Source organism: Malurus melanocephalus, unplaced genomic scaffold, assembly GCF_030028575.1.
Source record: "Malurus melanocephalus ecotype Western Australia unplaced genomic scaffold, MMel_1.1 scaffold_352, whole genome shotgun sequence".
NCBI classification, from domain to species: domain Eukaryota; kingdom Metazoa; phylum Chordata; class Aves; order Passeriformes; family Maluridae; genus Malurus; species Malurus melanocephalus.
In genome coordinates this window covers 669,248-692,168 of record NW_026623584.1, presented here as the reverse complement: position 1 = coordinate 692,168, position 22,921 = coordinate 669,248, and the positions used below count along the sequence as shown (strand labels likewise).

Sequence of the window (22,921 nt, the reverse complement as noted above, 5' to 3'; positions counted from 1 at the left end):
TGTGCTAGTTGTCAATAGGGAAAGCTTCCATTTCTCTAGCTTCTATAATTTCCTCAAGCAAAGTCCACTTAAACTTGGAAATAAGGAGGCAATTTCACTTTCCTGTTGCAGGACACAATTTAAATGCATGTCTATCACTAAGAATAAATTATCTTAATAAGTGCCAGAAGGTCATTATGTTTATTCTGTTTATAATTGCTTCATTTTCCTTTTAATTTTCAGCTTTTGTTTTATTTATTCTGTTGAATAAATTCCTGCTTGTGTCTGGTTTTTTGCCCCTATTGTCCTTGTTACATAATCTGCATGCTTCAGTAATATAAATAGCCTGAAACCAGAAAGCAAAGCCCTTTGAAACAGAACACATTCAGTACTTACCTTTCAATACTGTGTATCATAGTTACATGTTCAAGTTTMTAGACTAGCATGTCCAGTTAAGCATCTAATTATGCTGATCAGCGTCCTTGTCCATTTAAGTACCTGAATGAGACCAGTTTCTCTTTCTGCAGTCTCTTGTTTAGGTACACAATTACTGATTTTTTTTTTTTAAACTTTGATAAGCATGAACTCTACAAGACATTTTTCCACTCTTCTATTTTCTTAATGCCTCTGTTATTATTACTGCTTTCCCAAGTATCRGGAATTGATTTAATCTAAATTCAGAGAATAATTGAGTGCTCAATTTAGTACACAATAACACAARCAAATAGGCAGTTCCAGATATGATCTAAAATTTGTATTTCTAAGTAACATGCAGTATGTTTATAAATTATTGTCCTGATAAAAATCGCTTTTCTGACACACATTTAGCTCAGTTTTCAGWCATTTCTAGCAGGGTCTTGGGAAGAAATAGATATTACTAAGGTATAACAAATTGCAAAGTGCATAGATGTATGTAAATCAAGAAGAAAACAAAGTTGCATCTTAATTTTGCAAAAGGCTAGAAAATCATGGCAAGGATCTTTTAGTCTGATGAGATTTCAGTAGCCTGTACTTATGCTGAATGCTTTGGGACTTTTTTCATCTGAATCTGTAGACACTTCATGAAGTGTTATTTGTTTAATATAGACSTCAAAACAGCATTCTATTTTATTCATTTGAAGGTATAAGAATCTGCTAAAAATCATTCTTTCTAAGTATTTAGATGCCCTGAAGTGAGTTATCTTACACACAATGGATAACAGTCTGCTATATGAATTTGCACACACATCAATTACTGCCTTTACTACAACTTCAACACTTTCAGAAGGCATCCATTCTATAAYTTACATGTAAAAATTAATCCTGAAGAAAAATCTATTTTATTAAATTCCTACAAAAAACATGTATACTTATACTAAAAGGAAGCTACAAATGCATGTTGGGTCCTAACCCTATGGAACACAATCTGTCTACATGAGTTGGATGATATGCAACAGGGCAGTGGATGAGAAACAAAGCTAGTCATTCACTTAAAAAAAATAGTTCAACACAGCCTTCTCCTGTGACACATTAAATATGATAGCCAGAAGTGGCAGGGTGCTAATTACTCTAGTGATGTGATCCAAAATCTAAATAGTGAGAACATCAATAATTCATCAGAAGTGGMTGTTAAAAAATTTAATGTCTGACAATCTGAGCCTGGCAAATAGAAAGATAATCTTTTGTGTCTACTAGTTGGCATTCAGAGGCTTTCTTTTCATTATAAAATATAAATGCATTGTTCCTGCTTCAGGCAATCTAGATTATGAAAGATGACAGATGTACAATGTTCCTAGTTTTGATTGTTTCAGGTAGGAAGGCAGAACCCAGCAGACAAAAATGCAGATGTCACATATTTAATGAAAATGAGGTTTACAAATATGTTTAATAAAGTCTGAATGGTTTCTGCTAATAGYAGCAGCCCAATTACATGGAAGTGAATATAGTTACATAAACATAAAAATATGAAGTAATCAGGTGGCTCTGCTGGCTGTATATTGCATTTCCAGTTAAGAAAAATCCCCTGCTTATTCGCAAGAGCTTCATTTAGCTGTTGGCATCAACATTTCAGAGAAAGAGAGCATTAATAACTACAAAGTCAAAGCATATTGCAGAAATAGACTAGTAAAATATTCTCTTTGCTTACATAAATTTCTAGCTTTTATATTTCTGCAGCAATGTAGACAAAAATAAGTGATAAAAGCCTTCCTGTTTAACTGTGTCAGAGTGTAATTTGTGGGTATGTGTTGTTTGAATAGAAAAGGTTAGAAAGGTGTTGCCTGTTTGAGAAAAAAATTAGAACATAAGCACCTGCATAAGCTGTGGCTCTGAAGAAAAGCATTACTGCTCAGCTATTCAAAGGTATTTAGGCCCTTAATTCCCATTCTGGCAAGTCCAGTCTCTCAATATCAATGACAATTAGGTGTTCAAATAAGAATTAGGCCCATATCCACAAAGCTATTTGAGAACCTATGTCCCAGACCTAAACTAGTTAAGTGCTTCAATTAGAATTTAAGTGGATCATAATGTAATAGTCCTACTACAAGAAAATGGGTTTAGCAGTGCTATTTCTCTGCTTTAGCTCCTCAAACAAAATTTTAATGAAGTTCTTATAAAACAATCTCAGCATAGACAAACTGCTTAAACACCCAAATCCTTGAATCATCAATATTTCAACCCTCATGATTTTTCTCACCATAGACCAACAGACAGAGCTTTACACTGTTTTCTAAGTCTCAAATGTAATCTTTCATTAAAATTTAGATTGATCCCTAAAGAAGATACTTCAAACATTCTTGCTKCTGATAACTGATAATTGAATTTCATCAGTTTTATGATTAAGGTAGAAGCTGAGAACATGCTTAAATTATTTGCCACATAATGTGTGCACTTGAAGTTTTTACTTTCCTAAATTTCTGTGACATTAGCTGCAACTCTTCATCTCTGGCAACTCAAAGCAGTACATTTCATCTTAACCTTAAAGTTCTCACACACACAAGCTACCCACAAGCAAAGAATGGCTCTAGTCCAGGATTAACAAGTACCTACAGACACTTCTGATCTTCAATTATTTCACTTTAGGCTCTTGAAAGGGAACTTTTCTCTTATTTACCTATCCAGAYCACTTCCAAGGTAAATCAGTCTGAAATTCTAACATCATACACAAGGAGTCACTTCTCAAAACTCTGGAAAAAGGGGAAGCAATTTCTTTTCTGAGAATAGGTCYAGGAGAAGCCAGAAATAATCTCTCAAAATTTGGAACAGTTTATGTGAGAAGATGAGTGATCTTGTAGCATGTATTCTCTGTAGAGCCAGGATATAAATGGGCTGCATGCATATCAGAAAAAATGTATCTGTGAACTCAGCTGAAAGAACAGTTCTCAAGGACTGTAAACTGATGAAAAAATCATGCCAGGAAAACTGTAGAAAAGATAATTCCAAACTCAGCTTGTAAAATGAGACAGGAGAAAAATCTCACCAAAAATATCTTCTAAAAACCTAATGATAATCTACCTACAATAAAAAGCTAACAATAATCCATCTACACTGAGTCCAAGCAAGCTCTTCTCAAAACCTTACAGAATACCTGATATATTAAAAGAAATGAACCTACATCATTGGTACAGAGATGCATGAACTCCTACCAGAAATGCCCAGCCTCTATAATTAAAGGCTGACTTTAATGCTTTATSGTCTGTCTGGATCATTTAAAGTTTATTAAATCCTGCGGTTAACAGTTAACCATCTTTGATAATTGCTTTTCTCAAACAAAAAAAAAAAAAAAAAAAAAAAAACAAAACAAACAAAAAAATCAATTCTATCTCTTTTCCAGTCTCTAAATCAATCTCTGGGAAAAATAAATATTTTTTTTTCATCCCTTCAGATTTATTATTTATCATTATTCTTGATAATTATAGGCATCCTCCCCAGATTCTCTTGTGTTGAGAGTATAGTCCCTTAAGTATTACTTTGTGAAAGTCAAATCTATATCCTAACAGGAAGAAACCCAACCAAACAAGAAAACATCACAGATACTTTAGAGATGGTTAAATATTTTCACTAGGAATCAGTCCCCTCTGAATGGGAAATACAGAGGAGGAAAAACCAAACACACAGCACAAAAAACCCCAAAACAATTAAGAAACAAGAAGCAAAGATATCCATTGAACCATGTTCTGTGACTCAATCACTTCTGACAGCATCAGCAAGCACATGAAGGGAGAGGTTTCCCAAAAATACTGGTAGCTCAGTGTGTAGTAACTTTTGGCCCATCATGTATTCAAGGTAAAATTAATTAATGTCCTCAACTAATGTTGGAAGAAATGCAACATTTTGGGGAGGGCACAAACTTTTTCACTGAATGAAAAACTTACTGTGCAACCGGGTGCAGTGCTGGGTTCTTAGAAAGTCCAGTATTTCAGAAGTCAAAGATGAAAAACAATTATGATTTATTGGAAAACTAGAATTAAATTTTGCAATATAGTGAAGAAATTCTCTTTTTTCCCCTCTATTTTGCATAAATGTTCTGTTCACTGTCAAATTGGATAAGGCCTTGAGCAACCTGGTGTAGTAGGAGGTGTCCCTGCCCATGGGACAGGGACTTGGGACTAGGTGATCTTTAAGGACCCTTCCAACCCCTTAACATTCTACCAATATTATGTGGTATTATGCTGATATGTTTGCATAATGTTGCCTATGTGCAAGTATAACTGGATTTCAGTAAAAACAAGTAATAAAGTTAAATTGAAATTTTTGAATTTTTTTTTTYYCCTTGAAATATGATAATTCCATAGACTCTTCCATAGACRGCATTTTACAGAAGTCTTCTGTAAACTCTGCTTCCCATTTCAGCTTAACCTAGGAAATTTTTCACRAGACTTTTGCTAGTTTGCATCAGCCCTTATCACCATCACTCAGTGTATTTCCAGCTGCTGCCCTGGAACTACTCTGGCACAAGTTCCTTTAGTCTGTATTACAGCCATTATTTTGCACARCTTATCAAGTCTTAGTTACTTTTTATTTCATATTTATTATTTAATATTTGTTTAAATGTTGTTCTCTCTCAATTTGCAGATGAAATACTGCAAGGGCCTATTCAAAATCCTATGTATTTGGTATTTTTGAGTTATTCCTTTTTGCTTCTATTACTTACTGAACATGAACACAAAATGTAACAATTTAAATTTTGAGAAATTCCTAGCATCAATTTCCAACTATTACATCATCACTTTTTGGATATTTTTCCCCACAGTAGTTAAAATATTTACCATGCAAATGTCTGCCTTTTACTCCTCTGCAGGTGGTTAAAGCATTGTTTTTGTGATAACTCTAAAGGTCATCTTCATCAGGCAGCATTAAAGGAAATCATCTTTCACAGATGTTTGTTTCCATAGCAGACTACAAAGAAGCCATCAGAATGTTACTGTGATTTTGTTATCTTTGGAGAGCGTTTATTATTTAGCTGTCATYATTAAAAATTCAAAGCAGTGGGTTGGGAAGGCAAGCTTAAATGAGATTCTCCCACCACCCCCATTTATGGCTAAACAACTGGGGAAAGATGGCTTTAAAAAAAAAAAAAAGTGAAGAGAGAATAGGTTGCCCTTAGAAACAGTAACTTTAGTCATTCTAACAGCTGCAAATTCGACTAAAAAAGCCACAGATTTACAGTGATTTTGCTTCCAGAAACTTCACTCAACATAAACCTAGGTAATTATAAGAAATAGAAGAGAGGCAGTGATTTGAACAGCATATTAATTTGAAGAGCAGTGCTCAGATTTGGGCAGAATTAAGCCCTTTTTGGTTTTTTTTTTGTCTTAAAAGCATGAGCTCTGTATTGTGCACCTTCAAGCCAGCAACCAACTCTTTGCATTCGTGCTTGTCTTTGGTGTGGTGCCAAGTGTCATATTTGGCATGACCAAACCTTCTACTTTGGCTATGTAAGTCCTGTAAGAAGGGAACAGGGAGCTCAGATAACTTCATTGGTTTGAAACTGAGGCCATGTTCTGGAGATCCACAGGATACAACCTGCCGTATCTGTCCCTTTGCCAATATCCCCAGCTCCTCAAAAAAAGCTAAAAGGTGAGAGAGTAAGGAAGCTCAGAACTGCTCTTCCATCATTGACACTTTTCCAAAACCGAGTCTACAACCCCGAGCATGAGTTCTTTGTAGGGCATTTTATATTTTTTCCCCTCTTTTTTACACAAAACTGAATTTGCAGTTGATTTCCTATATCCTACAAAATTTTACTAGGGAGCTGTGAGAAGTGGCCAGTAAAGGAAGCTAGAAAGAGGAATGTACCTGAAATGTTACCCTTTCCCAGGTTTAGACATTGATTTATAGKAATGTAGGGATAGTCCCTCTGTGTGAACAGGCTTGTCAGCACGCATCTTTTGAATTAAAGAAACAATTAAAGCAAACAAGACAAAATAGAAAACAAGCAGTTCTATTCACCTACCTCACCATTTTGTCATCTGTAGTTACAGAATTCACAGAAAAATTAAAAAAACCAAAAACAAAACCAAAAACAACCCATACAAAACAACCCCACACAAACAAAACAAACAACAAAACAAACAAACAAAAAAAAACCAAAAAAAACCACTTACCCAAAAGCAAGAATTGTGAATCGAGCCACAAGTGCTGAAAGCTGCTGCCAGGGCCCTCAGCCCAAACTATCAGTTATTTTAACCCGAGGACACTCTTTCTACTGAAACCATAATATGACACAGGAAGGAGTTTAAGGCCTGTAAATTTAAACTAGTCATCCCTATCAATCAATTAGCATTTAGCTAATAATTTTTCCAACCCACATCTAATTAAGTGCCTTGAGCTGAGGGTAGCTACCCAGACTCCATGTCATCAGAGGAACACAAACATCACCTGCCTCTATGGGAGTCGCTCCCTGATGGCCCCTTGCTGCATCACCAAAGTATACAGAAGGAGCAGAGGACAAGTTCTTTCTCAACTTAAACATCTTGGTTAGATATTTAAAGTTTGTAGGGATGAAACTGAGCTATAGAATCAGTAGGCATAGACAAAGTTTTACTTGGCTYGGCTAAGCCAAAGCCACAATTTGTCTCATATTATACAGAAATAAGCCTATACAGAAGACTGAGTTATGTCCCTTCCTGAGGAGTCTGGCCTAAGTGGATATCCATGACAGAAAATTCATTTATTCAGCCATCTCATGAAAACGGGYGAATGACCTAATACTTATGTCTATGACATAAATCTTTCATTGACTWATTTTTGTAGTGCACTTGCCAGTCATGTACTATATATTACAAAACACAGACATCTAAAAAACAAATATCTGTTCTTCATGTGAACAGGAAAGGACACCACCACAATCTATATCTGCCTCAGTTTATCAAGAAACATTAAACCTATAAAAAATCCTTGCCTAAACTTGAGGTCAGAATCAATCCCCTGGTTATTGACAAAGAAATTAAAGAATTCTGAGGAGAAGTGTGATATTTGAAGGCTTGAGGTTATATTGGTTCCTCCTGGTATATAGTGTTAAAATCTCATTAATAAATGAGATTTTATTAAATTAATAAATTTCATTGCTGCTCATTAATAAATTCTAATGCAGAGACAGGAAATAGTCCCTCTTAGACTGTGACAAAATAGAAGAGACTGAATATTAAATTTTTTTTGTACTTCAAATGGGTATCCAATGGTCAGCTTGAGAGGTAGAAAACAAAGCTTGTTACAGACTCTTACGTGTTCTGTTTCTTTAATGTTCTATTTTTCACACTATTACTGAACACCCTCTTTCTCAATTCAGCATTCACGAGAGAAGCACGTTATTCTGGGGGGCCCTAAAGTGATGCTGCTTTCTACCTGTAAAGTTTGAGTCTCCTTCCCTTTAATTCTGCAGCCAGCTCTGCTGCATGCTTATGCAGAGATGCTCTGAAGTCAATCAGGTTTCACACAGGGATCCCAACACAGCAGTAATGCCTCCCTTAACAAGTGACTGTTTGTGGGCACGTGAGGCAGCAGTGTGCAGCAATGATATGGCTGAAGCCGTATGTTAAGCATGTTTAACATTTATATCCCTCATTTTAACAGAGGCTGTATTTTCTCCTTCCAGCTTCTAGGCTTTTGAGAACTTCACTGCAATGTGGAGAGCATTCATGGCTCTTATCATCTGCTGAGAGAAAGGCTGCAAAGGAAGCAACCCAGTTTGCCTAGGAACAAAAATACCCTCAGAAGATGCTTATTTTTCTCTTTTCTCTCTAGATGCAAAGGCCAGAGTAACTCCTAATTTACGCAGCCCAGCCAAGTGCTTAACATTACCTCTGTAACAATCAGCCACATCAATTTTCCTCTTTGCTTTTCAAGTCRTTATAAACTATAATCCAGACACATTTGCTGAGTGAACAGTGGTCATGGCTGACAGATTGTCCCCAAACTAAAATATGCCCAAATAATGGCTCTACAGAGCCCAGCTATTTGAGATAATTGTGTTGTTTAACTTTGGTGATGACATTTAAAAAAAAAAAAATACTGAGGCACTGATTGAAAAGTATCTGTGTTTTTCTATTCCTTCTTTGTGTCCATATTGTTGTAGTTATCTTCTGGTAATATCTTCAACAAACTACAGAACACTGGAAAAATTAACTATTATTGTCTGACAAGTTTTCCTACAAGAAAAGTCACCCTCTAACAGAAAACTACTTTCTTACCTTGTGACCTATATGTGAAATATGCAGAAGAGAGTAACACAGATAAAATCTGCCTTGTTAACTCCTCTTTTATAGCTAAAAATACTGGAAAGTATTTCCAAACACATGAAGCTCAAGAAACTGATTGGGAATAGTCATTCTGGATTCAGGAAGGACAATCACACTTGAGCAGGCTGATATACTTCTACACTGGGAAGGCTATATAGAATCACAGAACCGCAGAATAAACAAGGTTGGAAAAGATCTTTGAGATCATTGAGTCCAACCTATGACCTAACATCACMTTATCAGCTAAACCACGGCACTGAGTGCCTCATCCAGTCTTTTTTYAAACACCTCCACGGACAGTGACTCCACCACTTCCCTGGGCAAGTGAATGAGGGGCGAACTGTGAATGTTTCKTACCTCGATTTTACAATGTTGGGYTGACTAATGGGCCCAAGGCTATTCAACATCTTCACTGATGACCCGGACAATGTGACAGAGAGCAGCCTCAGCAAGCTCACAGAGGGTACAAAACAGGGAGGAGAAGCACATATGCCAGACAGYTGTGCCATCTTGCAGAGGGATCTGGACAAGCTAGAGAATGGCTGACAGGAGCATCATGCAGTTCAACAAAAAATGCAGGGTCCTGCACACAGGCAGGAATATCCCCAAGCACCTGTATATCCTRGCAGCTCACCAGCTGGAAAGCAACTTTCCTAGGGGCCTGAGTGTCCTGGGGGACAACAACAGAAGCCAGCAGTACACCCTTGAAGCAAAGACAGGCCAACACTATTCCAAACTGCATAAGGATCCTTCCTCTCAGGTGATTATTCCTCTTTCTCAGCAAAGATGAGTCCACATCTCAAGTGCTGAGTGCAAGTTCTGGGCTTCTCAGCAAATACAAACAAGGACTTGTTTGTGTGAGTCCAACACATGACTGCAAAGATGTTTAAGAGACTGGAACATCTCTTCTATGGGCTGAGAGAGCTGGGACCCTTAGCTGAGAAAAGAGAAGGCTCATGGGTGATCTGAGTGTATTTAAAAMCCAATGAGAAAAAATTATGAAGAGGAAGACATCCAGTGGTCCTCTCCAAACTTACCACTTTGTGATTCTGTGATTTTATGAACTAAGTATTAATGTTGTGTGTATTTTTTTTACCTGAAGTTCTTAAGTAAAGCATGTACCTCMCGACAAAATTAAAGAATTAAAACCTTAAAAACTTCCTAGGAAGACAGATGAGGTGGAGCAGGGAGAAGGAATCAGATGGATGACAATAATTCAGATTAGCTAAGGGATCTCCTGCCATACCTGAAAGAATTTAAAGTCTGCTTTTGTGTATATGTACAATCTTATACAAGAATTGTATAATACAATAGTCAATACATTACAAAGTGAAGAGGAAAAGGATAAGGTAAAAATGTAAGCCAAATTGTATCATTAAATGGTGAAAACATTATGTGGAGCAGCAAAACTCCCTGGAGCAAGTAAATGCAGGGTCATTATTGGGGCTTATCCTAGTGTAGCTCAAAAGGGGAGAGATGAAAATAGCAGGAATATACAGATGATCAATGGGACACATTCCCATAAGTCAGAAAGCATTTTAAGACAACCTAACAAAGTAATTTCTTTCTCAAAATCTTTCWCTGAAAATATAAAAGCCCCATTGCCTCCAGACACTCTCTAAAAGAAGAATTCCTTTACCTTACATTCTCCTCCTTGTAAGAGTACACTTAATCAATTCCCTACCAAACTGRCAACATTTTTGTCCTGTAGGGCTCCCCCTTTCTCTACCTCAGTTTCTCATTTGTTACAYGGCAAAATCACATTTTCAAACTTGACAGGAATTTAGTACTACAGTATAATAAAGGCTGAGGGGTTTAGAAATTATATTGATATTGTACAGATGATCAGTAGTTCTATCATCTACATTTATAAACACAATAATGGAAATAATAATGGAATTATCTTTGARTTCCACTTCTAGAAAATCATGGTGGTGTTTGTCATTTGTTTGCTTTATTCCCACAGAAAAAACAGCCTCTGTAGAACAAACTGCAAGAAAATAGACTAAAATATTACTTTTCTATAACACTCTAATTTCTCTCCTGTCTGCCTATATGCTGTATTTTTAAATTCCATTCATCCTATTTTCACTCTTTCAAAATCATCCTGYTAGGTTCTCCATATTTATTCTTTTATGTTTAAATAAATAATGAAAAATTAAATGTTTTGGGGTTGGGGGGAGTGGGGGGTTCTGCCTACTAGCTGATACCATTGTTCTGTATTAGCATATGTTCTCAAAAATGTGGAGCCATATCTGAAGAACTCAAAAAACAACTCCTAAAAAATGCTAGAAACCTAAAGCTGCAGCCATCTGGAGCAAGAGCAATGCCTGCCATGAACTTACATACCTCAAACTCTGAAAGGTTTTCAAGCTGAATGAATTCACATCTGTCAGAGAAACAGGCAGACTTTTATGCAATGGAACGCAACATGGCACTTAGATGCAATTAAAATTATAATTAGAGAGCCTTATCTAGTGTGCTCACAGTAATCTGGGATCTTTTTTTTTTTTTTTTTCTGGTAGAGACAGAAAGGAAGGCCCAGCCCAGAACTGAGTTCAATCTAATGGCTGCTGGCATGTTGTCCTTTCCCCAGGAATGGCTCTTCTTGCTTGAAACGACCCCAGGCACAGCCAGCTGCTGCTGTTCCCATAAAGCTATATATGTTTTTGAAGCCCAAGAACAACTGTTTCAGGTTTTTAGCTATATACCTTTACCAAATAAGGTTACCTGACTTCCTGATTTCCAGCCTAAATGGCCTCTTAATCCAGGTCATAAGAAGCAAGATACATGCTGTTTATTAATGCTGATACACACTGGAAATCTGAGCCAGCTGAGTATTCCCTGCCTGCTTTGTTTGATTCAGAGAACCAAACCTTCAGTCTGTGGGTCTGAGACCTCACATGAGCAGGACAAAGCTGCCCACTCCATTCATATTCAGCACGTGAACAGATTTGTCATGGGAGAGGTGCAGGCTGAAATGGTTTGTGGTCTCCCCGCAGCTGAACAGTCAGCAATGAGACTGGGCCATCACAGTTATAGAGGCTCCCTATACGCCAGCTCCATGCATCCTCAACAAAGAATTACATTCTTTTCAGTATACTTTATCAGCTATGATGGTCTCCTCCTCAGAATTTTGATTTACTGTGTTCAGTCTCTAGATTCAACATAAATATAAAAGTGAATTTGGTATAACGTTCAAAGACTAAAAAGCAGCTAAAAGGGCAGATTTTACCTGATGTCRCTCCACAGTAAAGATAAATGAGGTTTATTTACTATGCCATTCTAAAAGAAAGTAACAAATAAGGTATTCAACGCTATTTTCTTTAGGGGCTCTTAGAAATTATAACAATTGTCTTTTTGGAGTTTACATATTTAATTAAGGAGTGATTTTGACTATTTCAAAGAACCTTAAAAAATGTCTCTACCTTCAAGAGACTTATCTTTGTGGCTTTAAAAATATGAATGCTATTATAGAAGAGCATGGCAGAGCCTTACTCATCTTGACAAGTTCAAGGCAATGATGAAAGATTTCTGAGAGAAAAACCTGCTGTTATGGTTTGTAGCACTCAAGGGAAGGGACAGTAAATAAGTCACTGAGTAAGTGTTCAGAAACTTACAGTGGTATTGTCTGCAGGTGTTATATAAAATAATTTTTAATAAATGTCATTAAAGAGCACTAAGTTCATCAGCTGCCATAATGAAACGATAATATAGTTTGAACAAAAGTGTAGCTTTATAAATTTAAAACTGAGTCTTCAGTATGAGAAAAATCAGGAAATGAAAAGTAAACATCTCTTCTAAATTCCCTTTTTGTTCCCAGGCAGGTCTGTGTGAGATAACTGTATGTTAATAYAACCAGGATGTTACATGACACCTGTAACAGCTTACCAAGAAACCATTTCATTATGTTTAAATATTTTTTAAGCAATACAGGCAAATTTCTGTGATCTACTGCTTCCCCTAGGAAGACTGGCGTTCTTTTGTGGAAGAATCTGAGGAAATAGAGTTGGAACAAAAAGGATATTCTCTGACAATGTTTTTTTATGTTTACAGCAGACTGCCAGAGAGTCCATTATCATCAGGAACAGAGTGCATCCAAGCTGAGTAGTAGGTCTGTGTTCCCTGAGCTTCTCCCCCAGCCCTCAAACTGCAAAGCTGAGACTTTCTTAACCTGAATTTCRGATAGTTTGCTTCACTCTGCAGCTGGAACAGGCTAAGAAGATTCATGCTGTCTGTTCCTGTAGCCCAAACAAGACAAACGAGATCTTGTCATGCAGCAGTAACACAGCTGAGATCTACCACAAGCTTGAACCCTGCATCACGCGCAGGTTTGTTTTTAGCTCACATGTCCTGTCTCCGACAGTCAGGGTCCCTAAAGTTCATCTGTGGCAAGTGTGAATTGGCAGGTGACAATTGTGTCCTTTGCTTGAGGTCACATACAGTTCAGTTTACTTTAAAACCCTTATTTTTTTTTCATTCAAGAGTTTCTTGTACAATATAAAAGCAGTTTATTCTTTTTAAATGAACCCATGGCAAATTAAGGAGTTCAGAATGGTTATTTTTTAATGAAAAATATGCTTCAGTGCACTGCTGTTATACAACTGACATCAAGAAGAAGAGCAGGATTTCAAAAGCATCTTCAGAAGTGGTTCCGTTAAAAATACGTGATGCTTTTAATCCATTAGCTCCTGACTTCTGATGTGAATTCTTGACTGCTTGAAGCTAGTGGTAGAAAACCCAGGCATTTTAGAGAGGCCACAGTTTAATTCCGGATGTAAGTTTTTCCAGTTACAATAAAAATGCAAATATTTAGTATTTACATTCCTTATTTTTCAGCATTTCTCTCCTTGTGTAATCATTAAGTCTAAAGAAATTATTATGCAGTTGATGTGGTTTTTACAACTCTCTCTATTTTAAGAATATTATCTTTCAGCTAAGCATGTTGCCCAMGGCAAAAAACTTAGTACCAATATGAATTACACACACTCAAGTGTAAACAGAATGATCCCAGAACTGAAAAATATATTGTAAAGCTGAAAATGTGTTGAAAAATACATTGGCTTTGTGATAAATATAATTCACTATAAATAATGCTTTTTCAAAAGCCAAAAATACCAGTGCCATGTTGTTTCACTAAATTATGGGAGTGGCTGACAGAGCCATTTCAAAATTCTGGAAAGACAAATTTGCACATACACCATTTTGTATTGCTTCAATGAATATCACTGTATGCTCTTCCAACCCATGCTAATGGCTAAGATACCTCCCACAAATATGATTAAAAAAAAATGAACTATTGCTCTGCTATTAGGAAAAAAATCACCAACAAGCATTTATGGATTTTGATATCTAGTTCATACAAATTTAAAGACCAAAATTTGTTTTCACTGTAAACAAGGGGATAATTTGGCCAAAAGCTATAAAACCTCATGTACAAAMAACAAAAGTGTGACTATCCATATGAAGTATTTGTTGCATTTCTGGAACATGGGGAATGTTTTATCTGCTGAACAAAAAAACAATAATCAGAGAGGGATCAGAAAATTGCATGGGAAAAAATAATATTGTGGAAAAGGAGCCTACATCTAACAGACTTCGAAAATATTCTACAGATTTACTCCAAATGTATAATAATTTTTAATACAATGATCATGCTCAAAACACAAACATGATAAATGCTGCACACATACTAAAATAAGGTCAATAGGGTGTCTATCGCAGTAAACACCCTTGCTTCCGCCAGTGAATATTCGTGTTCAGAGCAGCCACCAGGAGATCCCTGCCTTCTTAATTCCAAAGTGGCCTGTGTGGCAAATCAGAAATGCAAGCTGAGAGTGTTAAGTCAAAATCATCAAGCCTTCCAAAACACAGAGTGTGAAGGTAACAACAACCAGTGGGATAAAGTGCTTTAAAGACAAAATACTCTGCCAGAATCACTGCGCATCATTGTGAATGTACAAGAGTCTAGGAATTTATATTTCTGCATATTTTGAGTTTCACAAATGTTAAGTTACAATGACTTACAGAAGTAGGTGTTTGATAGGAAAGAAGACCATTTTTACATTTTTCAGCTTCTGATTCACAGATCTTCCTTCTCCCTTCTTTCTCCAGCTGACAAGCTTCAGGCATTCACATATGTAGGACGAGAGTTGGTTCCAAAGCATGTTCAGTGTTTCATGTGAGCCTTTTAAGGAGAATGTTACGACCATGAGGCCCTTGAAGTAATATTTTTTCATCTTTTTGCCCCTTCTCAGTCCAAATATAACCAGGAGGAACTCTGACTATTTTTTCAGAAAGCAAGTGTGCTGCTGTTCAGCAAAGCACTAAGCAGATTCATAGCCCATTTCAATGACAAGCACAGTCCAGTACCCTGGTACTAGCTTTAAYACTGTGCCCAGACATGATGTTAGCCAGAAAATTTGAGGTGATTATGAGCATGGAGAGAATGATCCAAGGCTTTATCTTTGAAAGGTAGAGTGACAGACACATTTAATCATAACYGTTGTTTTCAGTTGTTGTAAAAATGATGCTTCCCTGGGGAAGTGCACAGACTGCAAAATGGAAAAAAAACGGAGTTTGATTTTACTTAATTAAAATATAAGAGAAAAATATTAATTACAATAGAAGTTATACTGTAATAATTTGGAGGATTTCAATTAAAAAAAGAGTACTCACTTCTTGGATACTGTTTTTTGTGTTCTTGTGTGCTCAATAAAAATGTCATATATTAAGCTAGAAATCCGGTAGGCAATTTACATTTTAATAGCTMAGAAGCAGGTTTCTATGTAATCCAAAAATTTTCAGGATGTAACTTTTTCCAGCAGAGTTTAAGCTTCAACAGATCCACAAAAGATGTCTATTCAAATAATTATAAAAACAGAGCATACGACTAATTAGATAAGACCATGTCTTGAAATACTTCTTGATTATCYATCAAAGCCAGTTTTCACAATTCTTTTCCCTTTAGTATTCCCTTTAGTATTGTTACCATTCCCCGGTGATTCTATTGCAATAGATTGATTTGTGTTTCAGACAAAAGAGTAAGTCTGAGAAAATTACAAAAAAATGCCTTTTTTTTTTTTTAGCAACTAACCTTCACAATAGTTTCAGCATACCCCTTAATGTTTTCTGCATGACCTTGAAAGAGAAAAGCACTGACCAGCTTCACAAAGCCCTATGGCTCAGCACACCTCCAGAAAAGAGCTCCATAACCCATTCCCAAAGTTACCCACACATTCCAGAGACACAAATATGAACAGTAAGCAAAACCTGCATGTTAAGAAGCTGTGCTTTTAACCACAGCTCTGATTTTTGCTCTGCCAGCATGACCAATTAATACCCCAGGATGGAAACAGAAATGCAGTCAGCAATGAGCCCTTTACCCATTTAAACTGTCACTGTTAACAGACACCACTCTTTGGACACCAGACACTCTAATCAGCTGCCTGTTCTTTTTCTAATGAAATTGTCCACAAGTGTCTGAAAAGTGGTGTCCCTGAGACTACAGCTTCAGTGTGAACAAGYGAATCACACTGACTTTTCAGCTGTCACTGAGTTTGCTTTGCAAGGAACAGTATAGAATCACTGCATAGTGTTTCTCGGTGCTTTATATATATATTCATATATTTCCCCTTTCCTCAAACACTGGAAGCAAAATTCTCTTTATATTTTATACTCCATGTGCCTATCACAAGATCAGGGCTATTTCAGCTGCTCAATATTATTAGGAAAAATATTTTTAATAGGCTTTCAATAAACTTCTGAATATAACATCAAGGAAATGAAAAAGACTGCAATAATGCTTTTTTTTTCTGGAAAAAAATCACAACAGAATAATGTTCAAGCCCTCCAGAAAGCAGGGGATGCTTTCAATTCAAGAATACTTTTATACAATAAAAATATTGTACAGGACTATTTCAATGGTTATTTTACTTCCCATGTTCCTAAGTTACAATTCCTTTTTATTACAAAGATGTTATTGCTAGAAATCAATTGAATGAACTCCTTCAATGCAGGGAATTTTTCGCCCTTTATGTTTTGAAGGAGACACTAATAGGTCCTGAAGCAAATAATAAGTAATATTTGTATTATTGTAGATTATTTCTGGGTTATTCAGTGGTTAGATAGGTCTTGCTATGTCAACTGTTTTTGAAAAAAATGACTAGTATGAAGTAGTTACTTCAGGGGAAAGTTTATTCAAAATAGGCAAAGTTTTGAAAAGGAAAAAAAATAGATTCATATAATATCCTACATATATAAAGCATGCTGTTGGTTATAATCAAAATTAAATGCAGCTAAAATGTAAGAAAAACAGTATAACTGAAAAAAAAAGGTAACAAAATAACATCAGTATCAATAGAAAACAATATATGCACTAAGCAAGCTGAAGAGCTAACTCATAGCTTGTGTCAGCACCATGAGACATTGCTGGACCAGCAGTTTTCTTTTTACCGATGTTTTACTTTGACCTTATTAGTTTGGCTTTTACAAAGACATAGCTGTCAAATTCACAGCAAAAATGGAAAAAGTGTTSATCCTAGTATTCAGTAGTGCAGGYACATCCTTTCTTACTTTTCCCCATCAGCACTATTTTATATAAAATTAATGATTTGGTATGATTCACACAACAATAAAAGAATTACCACAGGAGGTAAAATTGATGCATTAACGTAACTTAGCATGAACACTTTTACTGGAAAAACTCATGCTTTTAATTCAATATTGAGGTAAAGAATACTCTTTTCCTCATTCTATTTGTCTTACAAGATTTTCTACAAGAAACAGAYTAATTTAACTTTTTTAAAAATTTTATTTAGGTTTTAATGCTATTATCAATAGTCATGACAGTTATTCAAATACTGACTTTATCTGAACTTATCCAAATGAATGCTAACATTTGTTATTAATAGTAATTATGAAGTGAATATAATCTGAACTATAGATAGATAACAGAAATCTCTAAATTGTGCACATGAAAGGAGACTCAAAATTGGCCCATTGGAACTGGGGAGGGGGAATGGGGGGAGGAGGGGGAGCAGGGGGGCAGGGTGTAGTTAGTATGCACTCCCACATTTAATGCTTTTTCCTTTTCCCTAGCTAAATTGACACCTCTGCATTAGGTGAACACTCATACTTAATAAGTCTTTACTGTTTATCATCAGCTATAGCTCTAAATAGTCACTTTTGAATCATTGTCCTTAACAGTTCTTCAGGAGTAAATTTTAAATCTGTTGCTTGCTGGTCTAATTCACTTGTCCATGTCTAGTGTAGACATTTTGATTATAATTTAGTTATCTAATCTTCTCTGATACATCCTTCAGGGATAATGACCCATACAGAGTAGGTGAACAGGTCAGAGGAGACCCACATTACTTTGCAGCRGTGACTGGAGTGCAGGAAGGATGCTTTAATATATCTCAGCTGTCACTAGATGCCAATACTTATGGGAAACCAAATTTCACCCTTAGAAATGAAAGAAAAGATGGAAGAATAAAGGAACTTGACCTTCTCACTCACCTTTTAAAATTGATCATTTCCAAATGAGGTTAAAGAAGACAGAGTATTAAGTCCCTACTATGGTAAATACAACCCTTGTCTGTGAATCTCTGGCAATTGCTGATGATTAGTAGGAAAGACCCTGTGAGTATCTAGGAAGGACRTGCATCAGGGGCACTTATAACAAGTATGAAAAGAATTTCATATGATGCACCAAATACTATTGAGTGGAGATAGTTAGAAACCATATTAAAAAAWCTTTCCCAACACACACAAAAATCAAGTTGCCAAATAGCCTTTCAAATGCTATTTCTCTTTGATTCCTACTGCCTGACACTCTTGACCAAACAAAACAAGAACGTATTTTTAAGAAAYGTGTTATGAAGAGCAAACCTACACTAGAAGAAGAGACCTGTTGACCCAAAAGGTCTTTTCCAATTCCTACTCACTGTGTTATATACAAGAATATCCACAGTCGGATTTTTTCCAACACCATATGCCATTAAAAACATGATTAATTTTCACCCACTGTTTAAGTTGTCCAGAGTTTTGTTCAGTTATTAAGATCCATGGGGTGCACATATGGAGATGCTACTTTTTAGGGGCTAAGAGACGGGAGGAAAGCAACCAAAACACAGTCCAGACTGCTTTATTGTCAACTTGCTCCATCAGTTTGGCTTCTCCAGTGTAAAGCTCACTTGAGTAATGCCCAGGCAAAGTAACAAGGGCAGAGTGGGAAAGGCCCCTTCCTTTGGAGGAAAGGCAGGTTACCCATAAAGGCGCAGGCCATGCTTCCCTGCAGCTGTCCCRTTACCTAACTCATGTGACCGATAGGATAAAAGGAGCTGAAGAGACACTGAAGTCACGTGTCAGTCTTCTGGAGCTCAGCTGTGACATTCTGATGTCTTCCACTTGAAATGCTCCTAGAGGATGGCGCGGTGTTCTGTCACCACAAGGGACTCACAGGCTTAAGGCACACAGAGTCCATCCTCAGTAACAGCAAACCTTGGCTGGCAAGGCTAAGATGTTCAATTAGGGGACTCTGTGATTTAGGTATGCAAAAAGACTAAAACTGAAAAGCAGAAGCTTATCTCTAACCCTGGTAATTTAGCTATAATTTCTTACGCTGTGACCTTCCTGTGAAGTGCTTCCAATAGATATGGAACCTCCACTAAGAGCATGACAATCACCTGATGGAAACGATCTTCTCCAGCGGAATTGAAACAGGAACTAATTAGCATAAAAATCAATACACGGATTCTGCTCAATTATCATAAATAACTATGATGAGTCATTAATGGCAAAGGACTCTTCTTCTTAGGGCACAGGTGATATTTTCTTGGTTTAACATATGTAAAAATTTATTTGGGAATTTGTTTTTGCATTTGTGCAACATTCTATWTGGCATAAACAGAAACTTCACTGTAAAAGTAAAAAAATAGAAACTTTTATAAAACATTACCGGGGAAAGGAAAATTTCAGTGTAAAAAATTGAAGAAAAATGAGCACAATGGGCAAAAGAATAAATAACAGAATTTTAAGAGTGAGGACAGATGAATGTAAATTCCTGTAAATTGACAACTTTTCATGTATCTCATAGCTATTCATTCAAGTCCTRCTCAGTTTTGGTCTAACATAATGCTTGTGGTAAGGCCTCATGTTTGGTGAGAACAGTGTCAGATCAACTTTGATTCAATGAATGTGTTGTCCTGTATTTAAGAGATCCAGCTGAATAAATATTTGGTCAAAGTGAGCAAGAAATGTGTGTGAGTATGGTAGATAAGAATATATGGACAAATGTGAACAAATATTTCCAAGATGCAGTTATATCAGGTTTTAAYAATCCTCTAAATCAGACATTGCCGGGGATAGTATATTACAACAGAATGCTTTCTATGCTTCTGSGAATTATATATTATATTTGAGATGTGCAACATACTGTGTGTGTGCTACCTACAAGACAGGCAATTTACCTCTGCCTGCAAGCACAAGAAAAACCAAACATCTACAAAAAGTGTACCTTAAAAAACATATCTGCAGTTACACATGCTTAATCTTATCCATTAATTTCACCAAATATAAGAATTAAGTTGTGCATTTSAAAGTCTTCTCTGAATTTTTCAAATTAAAGAAATTTACTGACTASATTTTAGTTTATTTTTATGTAAACTCTCATAATAAATAAAAGAAATATTTGTGCAGCTTAAGAAATTCCATCTCTTTAAAACATATATTAAAAATGTTAGGAACACCAATAATGACAGCCCATTAGACAAAATATGCTATGGATATAAATACATGTGAGTTCCAGAAAAAACATCAATTTTTCTCATCTGGAAATCATATTACTGTTTAGAAACCCACTTCAGTCTGCTGGCATGAAGGAAGAGCAGAGCAATGCATTCAGCACTCCTTATAGAAAGCTGATAGAAGTTGCTGAGGTWTTAGAAATACTTCTCATCCAGTACTGCATGCTCTATTTAAGCAGGAATTTGAATTAAAAAGTTTCATACCATAGCAACGATGTYCTCTACTATGAAAAATAAAATGGCAGTATGGGTAAGTTACAGATAGATAAACATTCCTAGGAAAGCTCTGCATCATATGTTACAAACAAATGCACTTCATTTTTGTAAATAATAGTAAAAGCTGTGGTGGTAATAGTAGTAGTAGTAGTAGTAGTAGTAGTAGTAGTAGTAGTAGTAGTAGTAGTAGTAGTAGTATCGCCACTTTCTTTCACCCTGATGTCTGCTAATGCTAGTTTAGGGAGAAACACCTCAGAATCTCAGCCCTGGGACACAAAAAAATGGGGCTGTCATTTTCAGAAGTTCGAGTGAAGGTTTGCAGACAACTGTAACCCTGGGAATAGTACAATTTTCAGTAACAAATCTTTTGACTTTGCAGTTTTATGTCTGAGGTTGGAACTTGATCCTCCCCTAGAGCGTACATAAGCAATAAGAGCAGAGTCCAACTGAAAATAAAAACTGGCCTTCCACCATCTGAGTACTGTAACCTAAAGGCCTCACAGTAATTTTTACAGCAYATTACAGTATTGCCAAGATTATTGCTGAACTTTGCAGAGCAGTATTGAATCTACTGCTTTGGGATTTAACACTATTATTAACCAAATACGGAAGGATAATTGGCCTTATGTACAAAGTCCTATTCCTTTCCTCAGAAGCCTTAGTGCTGGCCTGGACAACTGATAGGTCATCTTTTTCCACTTTAGGTATTCACTCTTCCAAAAGTACATTTTCCAAATTAAAGGTCTTGATACAGTTTCAACTGGAGTCCACTGGGCAGTTTAACCGTGAACTGGGTTTAACCGAAATATACGATATACCACTTGTGCAGCAGACAACCTTTAAATCATTTAATATGATAAGAGAAACACTTGCTGTATAGTCAGATAATTAACTGTACAAATAACTGAGCAATTGCTCAGCTATAGTTTGATTTGTGAAAAAAATGTAAATCACCTATAAGTTGGTAGTCTTTATGCAAACACTGTTCATGTACTGTAAATTTTCAATTTCCCTATCTCAATTCACATCTTTTCTATTTCTCTCATCAAAATGCACATTTTCTCATTCAAATGGTTTGAGTAATGATATAAGGATGATATTCTTCAGGGCCTTTTAATTTTCAATTCTAGTCACCAGTGAATTATATATTCTTTAATATTTGAGTGAAGACCTGCCATTAGTGAGATCATAATAAATATGACTTGTTATCAGAATACAAATGGAAAATAAAAGTGTACTCTAAAAATTACAAGCCCCTTGGGCTGAGCTAGCCCTTGATTTATACTAGGCTCCTGAWGACTAAAAGGCCATGACAAACCATTCTCATTACCTATGCTCTGTCTACATTTATCTATTGCATACTTCAGGGCAGATAGTCACACATTTACAATATGCTCATTGCAAAAACAAAAAGGCAGATGGAATTACAATACACTTTTACACAGATTCATCCATACTCAAATAAGAATTGGAATGGTCAGACTTCTTATAAAACTTATARTTAAGTTAATCTACAAAACTGCTGAAAATATTTCAGCTGGAAAAGTAAAAACACTATTGCAGACATCACTCATAACAAACAGGCTCTCTCCTAAGCACCTCTGATTTGGGGTGAAGATGAGTGAAACAACATGGCCTAAGAATTTTCCCCATGTGGAAGGAATTAAGAGCAGATCACCCTTCACCTCAAAAGCTCCCTCTTTTCAGAGGCACTTCCCCAATCTGTGAGGAAGCAGAGTAGTTTGCAAAGGCTTGAATGTACTATGCTGCTTTAGGCAGACAGAATTTTTCTCTCTAGGTACAAGGGAAATTGTATCTTAGGGGAATTTTCCTGTGCTGTATAATAAACTCTCCAGGTGTTGCTCTTTTTTCTTTTATTCTCTGCTATGTTTTCTAATATTTTACTATCCAATATAGAATAAGAACAACAGAAAGGGGGAAATTAAGGGAAATTCTGCCAATTCTCACCCAATAAGCTGCCAAGTGATTTGAAAACTGCTCTTTAATTCAACACAAGGTGCCAGTTGGTAATCTGAAATATCTCACAAAATGAAATATTGAAAGTCTGAACAACATGAGTCATGAGAATTTCCACAAGTTCCACGTGCAGATTATACAGAATATAGTTACACAGAAAGAGCAAGAAATTAGGAGTTGTTTTTTATTTTTTTTTCTGTATAAACAAGTGATGTGCATTTTTCT

The 22,921-nt window shown here is 36.1% G+C and overlaps 1 protein-coding gene across 6 annotated transcripts in view; it reads right to left on the bottom strand.

Annotated features, from left to right (window-relative positions):
• SPOCK3 (SPARC (osteonectin), cwcv and kazal like domains proteoglycan 3) overlaps positions 1-22,921 on the bottom strand; it is a 327,128-nt gene that overhangs the window by 91,606 nt on the left and 212,601 nt on the right. The window contains exon 5 of one of the 6 annotated variants that reach the window (XR_008966143.1): positions 14,093-14,883. The exons of the other annotated variants lie outside the window; for them this stretch is intronic. The gene's annotated coding sequence lies outside the window, so the exon portion shown is untranslated. Of the gene's footprint in view, positions 1-14,092; positions 14,884-22,921 lie in introns of those variants that run through there. 6 annotated transcript variants of the gene reach the window in all.